Source organism: Montipora foliosa, chromosome 7 (assembly GCF_036669935.1).
Source record: "Montipora foliosa isolate CH-2021 chromosome 7, ASM3666993v2, whole genome shotgun sequence".
NCBI classification, from domain to species: Eukaryota; Metazoa; Cnidaria; class Anthozoa; order Scleractinia; family Acroporidae; genus Montipora; species Montipora foliosa.
In genome coordinates, this window is record NC_090875.1 from 740,861 (window position 1) to 756,237 (window position 15,377).

Consider the following 15,377-nt stretch of genomic DNA (forward strand, 5'->3'; position numbering starts at 1 on the left):
ATCGTCACCTCTGATGATGCCATCATTGCTGTCTTTGAGACTTACTCTTTGTTCGAAATGGGCTCGGGTGCTAAACTGAATCAGTCTAAATCTAAAGGTCTGTGGCTCGGTTCATGGTCTGGCAGGGATGACCCTCCAGTTCCCTTGGATTGGACCTCCGTTAAAATTAAAGTGCTTGGTGTTTTCATTGGTCCTGGAGATCTCGAGGAGGCAAACTGGAGACCAAGGATTGACGCCGTGGACAATGTCCTGAGTTCTTGGAGGCAGCGTTCCCTGTCCTATGGTGGGAGGGCTTTTGTCATCAATGCCCTCGCCCTTTCTAGAGTCTGGTACGTTGCCTCCCTGATCCATGTCCCATCTTGGGTTTTCTCGGAGCTGCTCAAGCTTATTTTTAGTTTTTTCTGGAAGGGCAAGCGTGATTTAGTCTCCCGTACCATCGTCGTTCAGCCCCCTTCTGCTGGTGGTTTTTCTGTGGTGGACCTTCGTTTGAAGGTTGCTGCCCTCCTTGTTCAGTGGGTCAGGCGCTTTGCCATTTCTCCATGCAGCTGGGTCTCCTTCCTCTCTTTTTGGTGCTCCTCTCGCTTTTGTGCTTCCGCCCTCGAGGTCCTATCCCGCCCTGATGCCTTTTCCCCAAAGTCCCTTCCCCCCTTTTATTGTGCTCTTTTATCCGCTTGACGTTTGGTTGATGGTTCTTTTTCTCGTCGTCGTTCGTCCCTCGTTATTGCATCTTTGTCCCCTCACCATGTGACCCCAGTCTCCTCTATTTCTTGTAAGGCTACCTACCTGTTCTTGCTCTCCGAGGACCGCCCAACCCCCCACTGTGTCGACAAGTTCTTTCCACAGTTTGGCACACTCTATTGGCCTTCGACTTGGTCACAGTTATTTTTCTTTGAGCTAGATCGTCCTGTCATTGACCTGAACTGGAAAGTCGCCCATGGCGTCCTCTACACCGCTGATCGCTTGATTGGTTTTGGGTACTCAGTTGACCCCTCTTGCTTTTGCAATTCGGCCCCTGAGTGGCCTTCCCACTTGTTCTTCTCCTGTCCTCTTGCCCACAGTGTCCTCTCCTGGCTGCAGTCCCTCTTGTTTATGTTCTCATCTTCCTCCCCGTCCCTAGTCTGCCGTCATGCGCTTTTTGGTTTTAGCCCCGATGAGATTCGTCGTGTCCCCCGTATCTTTGTATACATGCTTGGTGTTTGTAAATACTTTATCTGGCTTGCCCGTAATGACTACCGCTTCCGCAACGTGCATCCTGGTGCTTTGGAGGTTGTTGCAAAGGTGCGCTCCCGAGTCAAGTTTCACCTCCCTCTTTTGTTCAAACGGTTTAAATCTCCCCATCGCCTCCGCTATTTCCATCGTCAGTGGGGCGCTTCTGGTGTTATTGGCTCCGTTCGTAACGGTCGTTTTTACCTTGCTGGCTTTTAGCCTACTCCGTTAATACCCTGTGTTTCTCCCCGTTCTGGTTGCATTTTGGCGAACCTGAACTTCCAGGATGAGTCTGTCTGACTGGTGACCTGGCCTGGTCTGCCATTCGCCATTGCCCAGTTCGGTCGTTTTGTTTTGTCCTTTTGTCCTATGCATCTTGCCCCCGTTTTCGTTTTGCGTCCTCTCGTGTTTTGTGCTGAAACCGCTTTTCAGGAGTGTAAGTCGGACGAGGCATCTCCTGAATACGTTTTTCCCTTGTTATGTTGGTTCGTCCTTCTTCTTTGTTTGTAGGGGTAGGGTTCGATTCCCCGGCGAAGTTGGCGTGCTGGTGCACCCCCGTTTAAGGCGTACCATTGTTGTGTGACGGATAAGTCTTGCCTAGTCTGGCAGCCATTGCACTCACCCTACTGGGGGGCTGCCATTCGCCTTAAAGATAAAAACTTACCTGACGCGGGAGGCACTGTGATCAGGGAGGCAGTCCTCTCAAGGTGAGGCTTTTTCCTTGCACTTCGATTGGGTTGACCCTTGCGATTACCCCAAATGTGGGTAACTCGAGCGTATAATTTCTGGTAGTGGGGACCTGCGTTCGCGCTAGTCCCCGCACCAAACCCCGGTGGCAAAGTTGGCTAATGGGAAGGTTTGTTGGTAACGTTTCAGGCAGGGCAGGGAAGGAGATGCGGTGGCGGTGTAAGGACTAAGGAAGGTGAGTTGTATTTGTGAAGTCCACTGCTGAAATTGTAGGTGAATGTTCCGTACTTGGTGCACTGCAAAACTGTGATTTCAATTCTTTCATTCTTGGCCGTAGAGAGAGGGAGACGACGTGTTTATTTCAGCCGCATAGATTTCCATTGATAGACGAGTGAGACAAGAAAATGCCAGCGGGTCGAGCTCTTATCCTCGTGCATCGTTTCGAAAACGTAAGTGGATGTGTGCTTGTACTGCTCCATCGCGATAGATTTCTTTTGCGTTGTGTTATGTTGCGTTCTGGAGAGCCCGTTTTGCATTGAGTAACTGAGGACCCGCCAGATCAGTTGGCGTTACATTTCTGTGGCCAACACTTTGTGGTTTCTCTATGTTATCAGTTAATTGGATTGTTATCATAAAAAGTAAATCTTTCATGGTCAGGATAGTGTCTTATCGGCCCTTTGAATACGTACTGTCCGTGTTGAGCAGGGAACAGTAAGACTTTGAAGTGCGCTACGTCACGTAAGTCACGTTTTCGCAAGGTCAATGTTGTAGTGTTGTAGCCTTCGTTGTATACATATCATCCGGGCTACAATCTCAGACAAAAATAAAGGGGACACTTCACGCTGAGTAGCAGATTACCCCTTCCCCCTATTCAATGTTGCAAAAAGAACGGCGTTTTTCCAGGAGCGCGACAGTTTTTACGCCATCAACATTGTCACGGGGGAGGGGGGTTCAAACATGCTTTGGTGTCACGATCTTTTTGACCGGGATTGTGTTGATTACAGAACTGTAGAAAGTTCTACAGAGATCTCGTTGCGGTTTGGGTGTAAAGATATGGATGTGTCACGTTTGTCCTCGCGTCATTTGGGTGAGTGCTCCTATGCTTTGGATGAGGAAAATGTGTCAAATTGTTGCCGAATATGTTCTGGAACATATTTTCTGTGTAGTTGCTGATGTATTTAGGGAGAGATTGCAACTGCACGATACAGGACTTAGCTGAAAGGCGATGAAAATGGTTTCTCGGCGGTGGATTGATAATAACACACGTGCTCGTGTGTATTATTTGAGTCAAGTTAAGGGAATGTCAATTCGAAAAACGGCAGTACATTGTAATGTTTCACGTGGAGTTGTTTGGAGAATAATCCAGCGACAGCGCGAGAAAGAATCTAACCGCTGTAAAAGCAAGACTTCAACTTTACAACGCGGACGTCCGAGAAAACTAACAGGTAGACAGGGGCGTTTACTTCTGAGATGCTTGGCCAAATTGCGCGATGAAGATGGCAATTTTACTGCACAACGTCTTATGGAGAGTGCTGGAATGTCAACCCATGCTGTGTCAGTGCGTACAGTTACGCGATTTTTAAATGCACATGGTTACTTTTATCTACAAGCAAGGAAAAAGGGTCTTCTGAAAAGACAAGACTGTGAAAAGAGAGTCGCTTTTGCGAAACACTACAAAAGACATTATGATAAGAAGTTTTGGACAGAAAAGGTGTCTTTTTATTTAGATGGTACGGCATTTGCGCACAAAACCAACCCATTCGAGCAAGCCTGTGCTCCAAAGGGCAGGATATGGAGAAAAAAATCGGAGGGATTTCACCTTGGATGCACTTCAAAGGGGTGTAAAGAGGGAACTGGTGGCCGAGTACTAAGATTAATGGTTGCTATTAGCTACGGAAAGGGAGTAATAGCGTGTGAGCCCTACGAGAGGATGTGTGGGGCGTATTTTGCGAATTTCATCGATACGAACTTTCCACGTATGTTTGAAGAGGCTGCCAAAGGAGGTGAACGCATTTTTATCCAAGATGGAGACCCATCGCAGAATTCGGCTGTAGCGAAGAGAGCCATGTCTCGAGTGCAGTGTAGAGTTATTAACGTGCCCGTGCGTTCTCCTGATATGCACTGCATTGAGAATGTATTTCACATCACGAGTAAAAAATTAAAAGAAGAGGCTAAAGTGAAGAGAATAACCAAAGAGTCATTCGGCGAGTTTAAGAAGAGAGTTATTACGACAATCAAAGCTATTCCCGTTGGCACAATAGATGAATTGATTGCTTCTACAGACAAGCGATTAGACGCTGTCATTACGAGTCGTGGACGTCGTATACGATATTAACAAACGATTTCTGTAGAACCAACAACTATCTTTTAATTATTACAAAGTTTCTAGAGAGACAAGCCGTATCACTGCAATATCAGGGCATATAACAGAGTACATTGGGATAACCTATGGTGACTGAACAGTGGACGACGCCATTCATGAGTTCTCTGTACTGTAATTTGTACTAGTCACTTCAATGGAAATTCACCCGCTAAGCTACAATATATGTTTTGTTACAAGGCCATAGTCTGTTTACAACAACGGTTATAATCATAAGCAACTCAAACATCCATATTCTTTGTCCTGTGTTCTTTAGCGTACGCGCCGTAACAGTGGGACCAAACAGGCGACTTATCATAAATCCGAATACGGTTAACCACCTACGATTAACCATTTGCATTCCTAATTTCCCGACAAGCCGAAGTGTTGCACTGTCGTTTATGCCATTGAACAAAAATTGTCAACACAAAGCTTCAGTTCACTGCACTTTTGTGCGTATTTCTCCCCTTTCGGTGAAATGGTGAGTCTTGCAATTGGTTAACCGTGCTTTAGCATAATTAATCAGCTATGAAGTGCGGATTATTTATAATGACGGTTAACCACTTTGGCTGTTTGCAACACGAAGAGTTTTCAGGGTTGTACAGTTTTCAACTGAATAAACGATTTTACCTATCATGTAAAATAGTATCACAAGTAAACCGATCACTCTAAACCTCCTGCTCTTCAGTACTGACGCTATCAAATGGTTAATCGTGCGTCTATCAAATGGTTAATCGTTCCTTTGTTCCTTTATGTTGTTAATCGTTCGTCTACTTGGCACTTGTTTACCGTAGTTGCGAGTTTCGGAAGCAAACTTCATTTCATAGTGCCTTCACTGTTTACTAAAATCCGCCCTTTTTTAAGAAGGCCCGAGTATAAATTCCGCGAAACAACGAGAGCACGATGATAATTCGACCTGCTCCGACGGTGGAATCTGCGCATGAAGACGAAAAATACGCCAACGAACACGCATCATATCGCATTCGCGAGAGTCCAGTGCACCTCCGCGGAAATACACTATTTCATCTTTTGAGGTGCAAAACACGGGAGAATCTCTGGTGAACTCTATATCTTGCATGTAATGAGATTTGGGTGCAGCAAGATGAATTGGCTGACCTTCCAGCAGTAGAAGAAAGTCATGCCATGGGATAATTTTTTCAGACCAACGAAAATCGTTTAAAAAAATTACTTCGCACTGGTCAGCTCCCACCCAAGCAAAACTACCTGTCGCCGGGTTACAGAATGTATGGAAAATCTTATTGAGAGGATTGAGTAAAAAAGTTTTCCCACAATCTGCGGGCCCAACTAAAAGGAGATTTCTGTATTTACCGCGACCTCTTGATATTAAAGTTTTCACAGCATTGCAAAATTCATCCTCCGCAATGACATTTCGTTTCAGTATATCCTGTGCAATAGAGACCCATCGTTTGTTACAACCAAGAGTACAATCCGCTTCTAACGCCGCCTGCAGTAGCTCCATTCGTGACTTTTTCTCCCTCTCAACTACGACAGGTGCTCTCTCAATATCCCACCCTATCTTAATAGCTTCATCAACTGCTTTATAACCCCGATTGGCAATGAATTCCGCCAAATCCCATTTACCTTCGTTCTTTTGCAACTTAGCCAGTGCTAGCAGTTCCATGCGCGAATGAATACCTCTGTCAACAGCAATCTGAGATACTTCGTAAGTAGAAAGACGAGGCTTTCTTTTCCGTTTGAAAGGTTTTTCCCCTTTTCCCTTCGTAGCTTTACGCTTCTCACTCGCCTCTTGGGTTTGCGGTGCATTTCGCAAATCTGGATGACTGGCCGATTGCAAATAATTTTTGTCCTCTTTTGTTGCATATTTCCAGCCAGAATAATAGTTGGCGTGTGTGCTTGAAAAATTCAGTTTTACTCCATGTTTGTTATCTGCGTAATCGCGCACTTGCAACCAACGACGACTTCGATCCAATTTCACTACCATATGATAATGTTTTCCTCCGTCTTTATGCAGTTCCTCACTACAAACCCATTGCTTCACTTGACTTCGACATTTAGGATCAGCATTTTCAAAAGAATCGAGTACTATGAGAACAAATGACTCCCGAGAATCCACTATCTCGGAATTCGCCTGACTATATGTCACGAGGTACACACTTCTCAATTGCCTTCTACCAAGAACACCCCTTCCCTCCATAGATTATATCTCAGTGCCTAAAATGTACCCATTTCGACAAAAGAAGTATCACAACACCGTTACATTTTCAACTGTCTGAACAGAAATGATCTTTTAGAGTTCATAAGACAACGAGTTAGGAAGTCTCCACGTCGCACGCAATTAACAACAACGTGTACAAGAAGTGACAAATGTAAATAAACTCTCTTAACCTAATTAAAAGTGAGACCTCCTTGATGAGAAATTATTTCCCTCAAGTCCTTCATTTATTTGAACTACTGGCCCCTTCATATTCGTTAAATATATCTAGCAAAATTCAATCATTTCCATAATATGCATACACATCACTTGTACAGACACTTCACATAAATAGCTCCCATGACCTTTTCATTCAATTACTAACTACAGCTCGCGTGACACGGATCTACACAATCTCAGACAAAAATAAAGGGGACACTTCACGCTGAGTAGCAGATTACCCCTTCCCCCTATTCAATGTTGCAAAAAGAACGGCGTTTTTCCAGGAGCGCGACAGTTTTTACGCCATCAACATTGTCATGGGGGAGGGGGGTTCAAACATGCTTTGGTGTCACGATCTTTTTGACCGGGATTGTAGGTTAACTTCCATCTAATGCATAACAGTGCATGTATTTTTTACTTGTCGTATCCTGTTCTTCGCTTACACGAAAAGATACGTTTCATGTCATAAACGTTGGATTGATAAGATCTCGCGCGCACGCGCTCCCTTGGGAATACAAGTTCCACTTTCTCGTGTGAACTATTTTGTTTTTGTTGTATGTCTCATCTTTGACATATCGTTGGCATGTTGTGTTCAAAAAACCTGGTTTGGAATGTTCTTTCATTGAAGGAAACTGAGATTTTTTGAGATAATCAAGTGTACAGAAGGAAAAAGGGAAGCCTACAACACGGGGTATTCCCAGGCGGTCTCCCATCCAAGTACTAACCCCGCCCGACAGGGCTTAACCTCGGTGATCGGACGAGAACCGGTTTTTTTTCTTTTTTTTTTTTAATGAGCTCGATACGAGCGGTATTTATTTCACATTTGTTAATTTAGCGGGTATTACAATAAGAGCTAACATCATGGTTTCAGTTATTTCGGCATGAATATTACAATATAACACTGGATGTGCTCAGTTAAAGCTACAGTTGGTTATTACAAGTAAAGGAAACGACAGTACTGATAATATAATGATCGGTTACAGGTGCAAGACGAGCTTATTGTTGACAATAGAGGCCAATGCAGATCGGATACACCAGGTATTGACAAAATGTTCTAGTTGGTTGCGGAGTTTACATAATTTGTATTGATATTTGAAATGCGATCGGACAGAGGCTGTGAATAAATCCATAGGGGCTATAATATGAGAACGTAGGCGATAATCAACGGCTGTTTTGTGAATGGCGCATCGACCAATAGTAAGGGTCCAGTTCACGAGTTTAGTTGTGGAGTTGTTCAGTTGAAGTTGTCGTTGTTGGTCTGGTAGGAGACCGAAGAGTTTAGTTGATTCGTCAAGGGTCATGCGGTTGTCGGTCATGGTGAGTAGGTAGGGGCGTAGTGTGAGCCAGAAAGTGTGAGATGAGGGGCAGTGTAGGATGGTATGTTCGATAGTGTCTGTATGGGGGCAGCGGTGACACAGGGATGTGTGGTGGACCTGTGCACAATAGAGTGAGAGGGCGGTTGGTAGGACACGGTGGATAAGTTGCCAGTTGACGTCGCCTTGTTTATTGGATGCCAGTGACGGGTATACGTGTTGCCAGAATGCAGTGTTGAAGGGGGGAAGAGTAGGTATGTTGGTGTTCCAGTGTTGGAGAGCTGGTATAGTTATGTTACAGGTCGCTCGAAGTTGTTGGTAAAAAACTTTGGTAGATCCTTCAGACAGGGGAATACGCGCAGGTCGGTTTGTGGCGGGTCTTGAGATACAGAAAATCGGTTGCAGGGAGGGGTGGGCAAGAGATTGACCGTAGTGATCAGAGCAATCCATGATGTTGGTAGGGCGGTGAGGACGGTTTGGAATTCCCGAGCGGTGCGTGTAGAGGAGCGAGTAGGCGATGCATCTGTAGTAGTGAGGAGTTCGTGGATGGCAAGGGGGGGGTAGAAATCCGGGAATGGCGATGTAGCAAAGATCCTTAACTTGAATGAGGCCTGCGCGAGCCCACTCAGGATAGTAGAGGGGGGTATCGTGGTCGGTGATGAGGGGGTTACGAAATAGAGGTTCATTCATAATGTCGGGCAGGATGACAGGCGGTTCTGTGCAGATGTGATGAGGAGAGTGTTTGTGCCAGGCGAGGAGTAGGTCTCTGTGGTACAGAGGAAGGCGGGCATCAATGTGTTGTGGGGTGTAATCCAAGGAAAGGGTGAGTTTTCCGAGGGACATGTTGGTGAGGCGGAGGAAATGAGCTGTAAAGGATTTCCAGTGGGCGCATTCGGGTTCGAGTAGGCGACGAATGGTGTTAATACGAAGCGCTTGTATTTTGGTGGCAATTCGCGGAATGTTGAAACCACCCTCCGTCAAAGGGAGGGAAAGGATGTCGCGAGATACTAGAGGGCGTTTATTGTCCCAGAAGAAGTTATATATCGCACGTTCTATGTTGTCAATAGCCCAAGAGGGGAAGTAGAGGTTGGTGGCGTGATACCAGAGTGTTGAGGTGAGGAGAGAGTTGATGATGAGAGCGCGTCCTTTAAAGCTAAGGGAGCGGTGACGCCATGCAGCGACGGTAATATTGATTTTGTCAATTTTATGTTCCAGGTTTCGCAGGGAGCAGTCACTGTTGCCAACGTAGAGCCCGAGGATCTTATCGGGAAAGGCGTTGGTGTTCCACTCGAAATCTAGAGGGGAGTCTTGGCGACTGATAAAGGCCCCACACCAGAGGCCCTTGCATTTGTCGAGGTTAATCCTGGCACCAGAGGCGCGTTCGTAGTTCTGGAAGATTTCAAAAGCGGTGTGGATGGAGGCGTCTTCAGTGAGGAAGAGAGTAGTGTCATCGGCGTACTGGGATATACGTACTTCCGTGGCAGAGCCAGGAGGGCGCAGACCATGGATGGCGGTGTGAGAGCGGATGTGTGTCGCGAGGATTTCGGCAGTGAGGATGTAGAGAGGCATCGAGAGAGCGCAACCTTGACGTAGGCCACGTTCGAGCGGTATAAAAGCAGATAGCCAGCCATTGGTTTTAACCGAACTAGAGACATTGTTGTATAATAATTGGATCCAACGAATAAACTGTGGCCCAAAGCCAAATTTGGAGAGGGTTTTGAAAAGAAACTGGTGAGAGACTCGGTCAAATGCCTTCAGTTGGTCAATAGAGATAAGTGCGAGAGGAGTGTTCGTTTCGTTTGCGTACGTGATGGTGTCCTGTATGAGGCGTGTATTGTCGTTGATACTACGACCTGGAATGCATGCAGTTTGATCAGTGTGTATAATGAAGGGGAGTACTGTGGTAAGGCGTTTCGAGAGTGCTTTGGTGAGGATTTTGTAATCTGTATTCAATAAAGTGATTGGTCTCCAGTTCTTCAGTTTTGTCCTGTCTCCTTTCTTGTACAATAATGTAACAATTCCCCGCCGCTGGGAGAGAGGGAGGGTGCCATTTAAGAAAGCGTGATTGTAGACGCCAGTGAGCTCATGTCCTAGAAGATGCCAAAAACTCTTGTAGAAGTTCGTGGATAGGCCATCATAACCCGGCGATTTATTATTCTCCATGGAGGAGAGAGCGGAGTGTAGTTCACGTTCAGAGACGAGTCCTTCACAGCATCCTTGGGCGTGTTCAGAAAGGCGTGGTAGGGTAACGTCGAGGAAAGAGTCTTGATCGGCAGGAGTAATGGGGTCGGCGGTGTAGAGCTCTTTATAAAAACGGTGAGTTTCATGGATGATGTCGACGGGTTGGGTGAGGGTTTGGAGGTTGTCGGTGGAAAGAATATTCAAGGTTTGTTTGGATTGGGCGGCCTTTTCCAGAGAGAGAAAATAGCGTGTGCTTTTTTCTCCCTCTTCGTGATAACGAGCATGTGTACGGATTGTGAGGGCTTCGAGGTCTTGGGTTTCGAATTTGCGGAGTTGGGCTTTGGCATCGAGGTAGCGTTGAATGTCTTGGGGTTGGTCAGAGGTGGCGAGGCGTTGGAGTCGCACGAGGTTATTCTCGAGTTGAGAGCGCTGATGACGGGAGATTTTGCGTAGGGCACTGCTGCGTTGTATAGCGAGTTTCTTGAACTGATGTTTGGCCTTGTCCCACCAAACAAGCGGGTCAGGGAATCGGGGTTTCTGGGTAAGCCAGGATGACCAGAAATCGGTAATAGACGTCTGAAAATCACGATCGGCGAGTAGCGAGTTGTTAAAATGCCAATAACCCTCCCCCCGTGGCTGTTGGGAGAAATCGATGGCTAGGGTTATTATGTCATGATCAGAGAAGGGGTATGGTTGGATGGTGGTTTTGGTGATATAAGGCGATAGTGATGTGCTAACAATAAATTTATCAATACGGGTTCGGATGGGTGCGTTAGTTACGGGGTGGTGACCGGTCCAAGTGAATTGTTTACAGGTTGGATTGCGGTCACGCCAGATGTCAGACAGAAGGTGAGTTGAACATAGCGTGTGAAGGGTCGTGACAGCTGTTTGGCGAGCGTGTGTGGCGCCGCCAGATTTATCCAGAGATAAATTGGCGATAGAATTAAAATCGCCACCTATAATGTTGTAGTGTGTAGTGCTGATATATGTAGAAAGTGATTGAAAAAATGGTTTTCGTTCCGTGTCGGTGTTGGGGGCATAAATGTTTAGGAGGTTAATGGCGTGATCGTCATACGTGACAGAAATATTCACGATACGTCCGGTGTCGTCAGTTCTGGGTGGTCTCATTACGCATTCAAATTCCTTTCGAAAAAGAATTGCAACGCCGCGAGCATTGGCAGTGCCGTTGCTAAAAATTATTGGCCCTCCCCATTCACGTTGAATTTCGGGTTTCAGGTCGTTGGTCCAATGAGTTTCTTGGAGGAAAATATCGTGTTTGTGCCTCTTAAAAAGGTTAAAAGCTAGCTGTCTGCGTTGCGATAAACGCAGACCATGAGTGTTGATACTTATGACATTGAAATTAGATAAAGCTAATAGGATTAAAAATAAGAATAGAGCACTTACGCGTACGAATGTTTATTTTTTTGGAGAAGGTTTTTTGTTGGGGTCTTTAGCCGTGTCTTTAGTGGTCGTGTTCTTGGGTGATCGCGCAACTTGGAGGTTCGGAGCTGGATTTAAACAAGGCCGGCGTTGTTGAGGTTTGACGCTATTGTCAGAGTCCGAGTCCGTGGTCAATTGGCGCTTGTGTCCTGAGGTCGGGTCTTCTTGAGCTGGAAAGTTCGAGGTTTCAGGGGTATGATCGGCAGAGATAGATGGTTGTTCTACGTCAGGGCTCGTTGTAGTAGTTTCTATTGGAGGGATAATGGCAGGTTCAGTGAGCATTGGAGTAGTGTCGTCGGCAGTATTATCGGCGACATTCCTGTCACGCTCGGAGGTATTTTGAGGGCAATTGAAAGACAAATGTCCCTGTTCATGGCATCGCCGGCATTCGATGGTCGGGCAGTGTTTCCTTGTGTGTCCTAATTCTTGGCAGTTTGTACAGACGCATTGTTGGTTGTTGTGGATGATCCTGCACCATTCGCCCCCGATACGTAGGGAATACGGAATAGAGGGCGCTGTTAGGATCATTTTGATTAAGCGATTGCCGTTTTCGAGCCCAGCGAGCTCGTGATCGCTTCGGTATTTGAGGCGAATAACAGAAGATTTCACTTCCCCGTACTGTTGTAGGCTTGTAGTAACTTCATCGTCAGCAACATAAGCCTTGAGGCCCATGATACTGACATTTAGGTAATAGCCATGTGGCGGGTGACAATTGATGTGGTGATCGCCGGCGGTGAAGCCGTTCTCGATAAGCTCTTCTGTGAGTTCTAGATTAGATAGTTCGACTAAATATTCCGAAGCTGAGAGTTGTTGGAAGACCTTGATCGCGGTAGGGTTGGATTCCCCTTCAATGGCGGTTCTGATCAATCCAAGGTTTACTCCAGGAGGAGTTTTGACAGTGAAACTTCTAGCCTTCCTGTCGGCCATGGTGGCGAGGCAGAAAGGCGAGAGAGGACGTCGCTCTCACAGTCGGTGAGGCGAGTGAAATTTGTAGAAATAATAACTGAAAAAAAATCACTGAACTCTTAGGAACAGGACTGAGCAAAAATCCGGGCTCGATGGCTAGGTAAAAGGAACGATTTCCACAGATATTCACGGATCGGACGAGAACCGGTGTTTTCCCTGTGGTATGGTCGTAGACAAGTAATTTGCCGTGAAAATTAACTTTGTTATAAGGGAAAATGAAAACGAGGTCAGAGCAAGCACAATGTGCATTTGTCCTCTTGCCGTCAACGGAAGTGCCATGCAATGCTGGTCCTGCTGCCCACTGTACAAGGGCGATCGTTGTGTGCGCCTCGCTTTCAGGCTGGCTTTGGGCATTCCTTCCTTGGCACGGATTGTAATCGGACCACCATATCTCGTGGCCATGAGACTGGGAGCACCTTGTCCGCTGTGAGCATTTACGGGCATCGCTTCTCGGCCTTTTGGCTAACATATTTTTTTCCAATTGCAGGCCCACAAAGAAGCTGTAACCTACACCCAGCAGTGATGGGAGATGAGAATAGTGTCACTGACACAATGAGCGTTTACGATGAAGATGATGTTAATGATGTTTCTGTTGCTGACCATGATGTGCCTGTGCAGAGTCCACGATGCTGTGACGCAGAAGGCTCCCCGTCTTTGTTTTCTGAACATTCCTTGCCTGGCTCGGACGCACCACAAGTGTTGCGAGACCTGGGGGATAATGGTGCAATTTTCAGTGTTGCCCCAGCATCAACTTGGTCATGGTTTAATGACGGCGCTTCCGTTCGCCTCAACCAGGAGTGTTCGGTTTATTTTTCAGTGGACACCAGGTGTACTAGTCATGAAATTGTCAACGGTCTTGATGCCATCGGCATTGACCCTGATTTTATTTCTGCCATCCAGCACCGCAGTTCATCTGGTTCTTGGGTCGTCACTTTTAATGACCCTCTTGCTAAAGCAAAAGTTGTTGGCTGTACCGATTTTTTTGTTTCAGGTTGTCAAGTCTTTGCAGGATATTGTGACCAACGTATTGTTCTTGTGAAGATCTATGAAGCCGCCCCTGAGATGCCTGACACTGTCCTTCTGGGGCATTTGTCAAACTATGGAAAGGTCCTTTCCTTCAGGCGCGACTATGTGTCATCAGGTATCCAGAATGGGATCAGAACAGCCCGCATGCGTCTTCGCCGGGCCATACCCTCTACTGTCCTCGTTGTTAGCGAAATGGTTAGGGTGTGGTACCCTGGCCAGCCGAAGACCTGTCGCCGTTGTGGGGGACTTGGACACTTAATGAGCACATGCAAATCAATACGTTGTATTAATTGTCAGGAGCCTGGCCACCACTCGCGGGATTGTCCTTCTCCCCGCCTCTGTTCCGTCTGTTTGGCCTCCGATCACCTTTGTGGCGACTGCCCTTTTGTTCTTTTTAGCGCCAACATCGAGCGTGCTCCACGAGCTTCCACTTATGCCGACATTGCGAAGACTGTTGCTGCTCCTCCACGGCCGCCTGTGTCCTCCCCTCCTGCGGGGGCTGGGCCTCCGGCTCCTCAGCCGGTGGTTCCTGCCCCTGTTGGTGGGGGGGCTACTGGCGGGCCGGTCCCTGCTGGTGATCCTGTGCCCAAAAGTGCTGCTCCTTTGGCTGATGGTGAAAGAACTTCTCCGAGCGTCATCCCCGAAACACAGGAGAGTAGCGGTGGTAATGTACCTCATAAAGTGTCAGTGGAGCCCGCGGAGTCTTGGGCGTCCCGCTCTGAGCCTCCCTCCGGTGCGTCTGAGCTCGGTGCTTCTGGTCGCGATGCCCCTGGCGGTTCCCCCGCCCGGGCTCGGGACCGGGAGCGCCGGCACGATTTGCGTGCCGAGCAGGGTGGTGATCGCGAGCGCTCGAGGACCCACGAGCGTCCGCATCGAGAACCTAATAGCGATGGTGATGATGATGATGGTTATGTTACTGTTGGGCGGCGTCGATAGCACCAATGTTTAAACTACTCTCTTTAAATATCCGTGGGCTGGTTACGCGTACTAAACGTGATCAATTCCTACATGAATTGTCTCAGCTTAATTTTGACCTTTTTTTGATTTAAGAGACTCATGTGTCTTGTAAGCAGCAAGCCGATGACTTCTCCCGTAACTGGCCCGGCGAATGTTTTTGGTCCTTTGGGAGAGGCAGGTCGTCCGGCGTCGGACTACTTGTATCCCCCACCTTTCAAGGCTCCGTCTCTCGCTTTGTTTTTGATTCCGATGGAAGAATCCTTAGTGCATTGGTGCTATTGGGGCCGCATAGGATTAATGTAGTCAATATCTATGCTCCAAATACCGTTTCCGAGCGCAAGACGTTTTTCCAAGATTTACATAACTTCTTTTTGTCACCTGTCCGCATCATTGCTGGCGACTTTAATAGCATTGATAATTTGCTTGATCGCCTGTCGTCCTCAAATGTTTCCTTGCCTGATAAGGCTGTTCTTCATTCTCTGCTAGTTGATAACTCGCTTATCGATATTTGGCGCAAACGGAACCCCCGTGGGATTTCGTTTACCTGGGCGAATTCTGGCCACACACAGGCCTCGCGGATTGACCGTTTTTTGATCTCTCGTCTGCTCGCCCCTCATGTTTCAGTTTCCGATGTTTTGCCTTGCGTTTTTTCCGATCATGATTTTGTCCTTTTGAACTTGTCTCTTGATAATCTGTCTTGCCCTCGGAACGGTATTTGGAAATTTAACTCTAGCCTCTTATCTGATACCTCTTTTAAAAATCGAATGTCGTCTTTCATAAGGGAGCAGAAACAGCGCTTTGCTTGCTTCGACTCCCTTGGCGCGTGGTGGGATCATCTTAAGTCCGG

General features: G+C 47.0%; 1 non-coding gene across 1 annotated transcript; it reads left to right on the top strand.

Moving 5' to 3' along the window:
- The first annotated feature begins 1,862 nt into the window (after positions 1–1,862).
- LOC138011994 (U1 spliceosomal RNA) lies at positions 1,863–2,026 on the top strand. The gene has a single exon (XR_011124891.1). It is a non-coding gene; the product is annotated as a U1 spliceosomal RNA (small nuclear RNA).
- Positions 2,027–15,377: the final 13,351 nt, after the last annotated feature.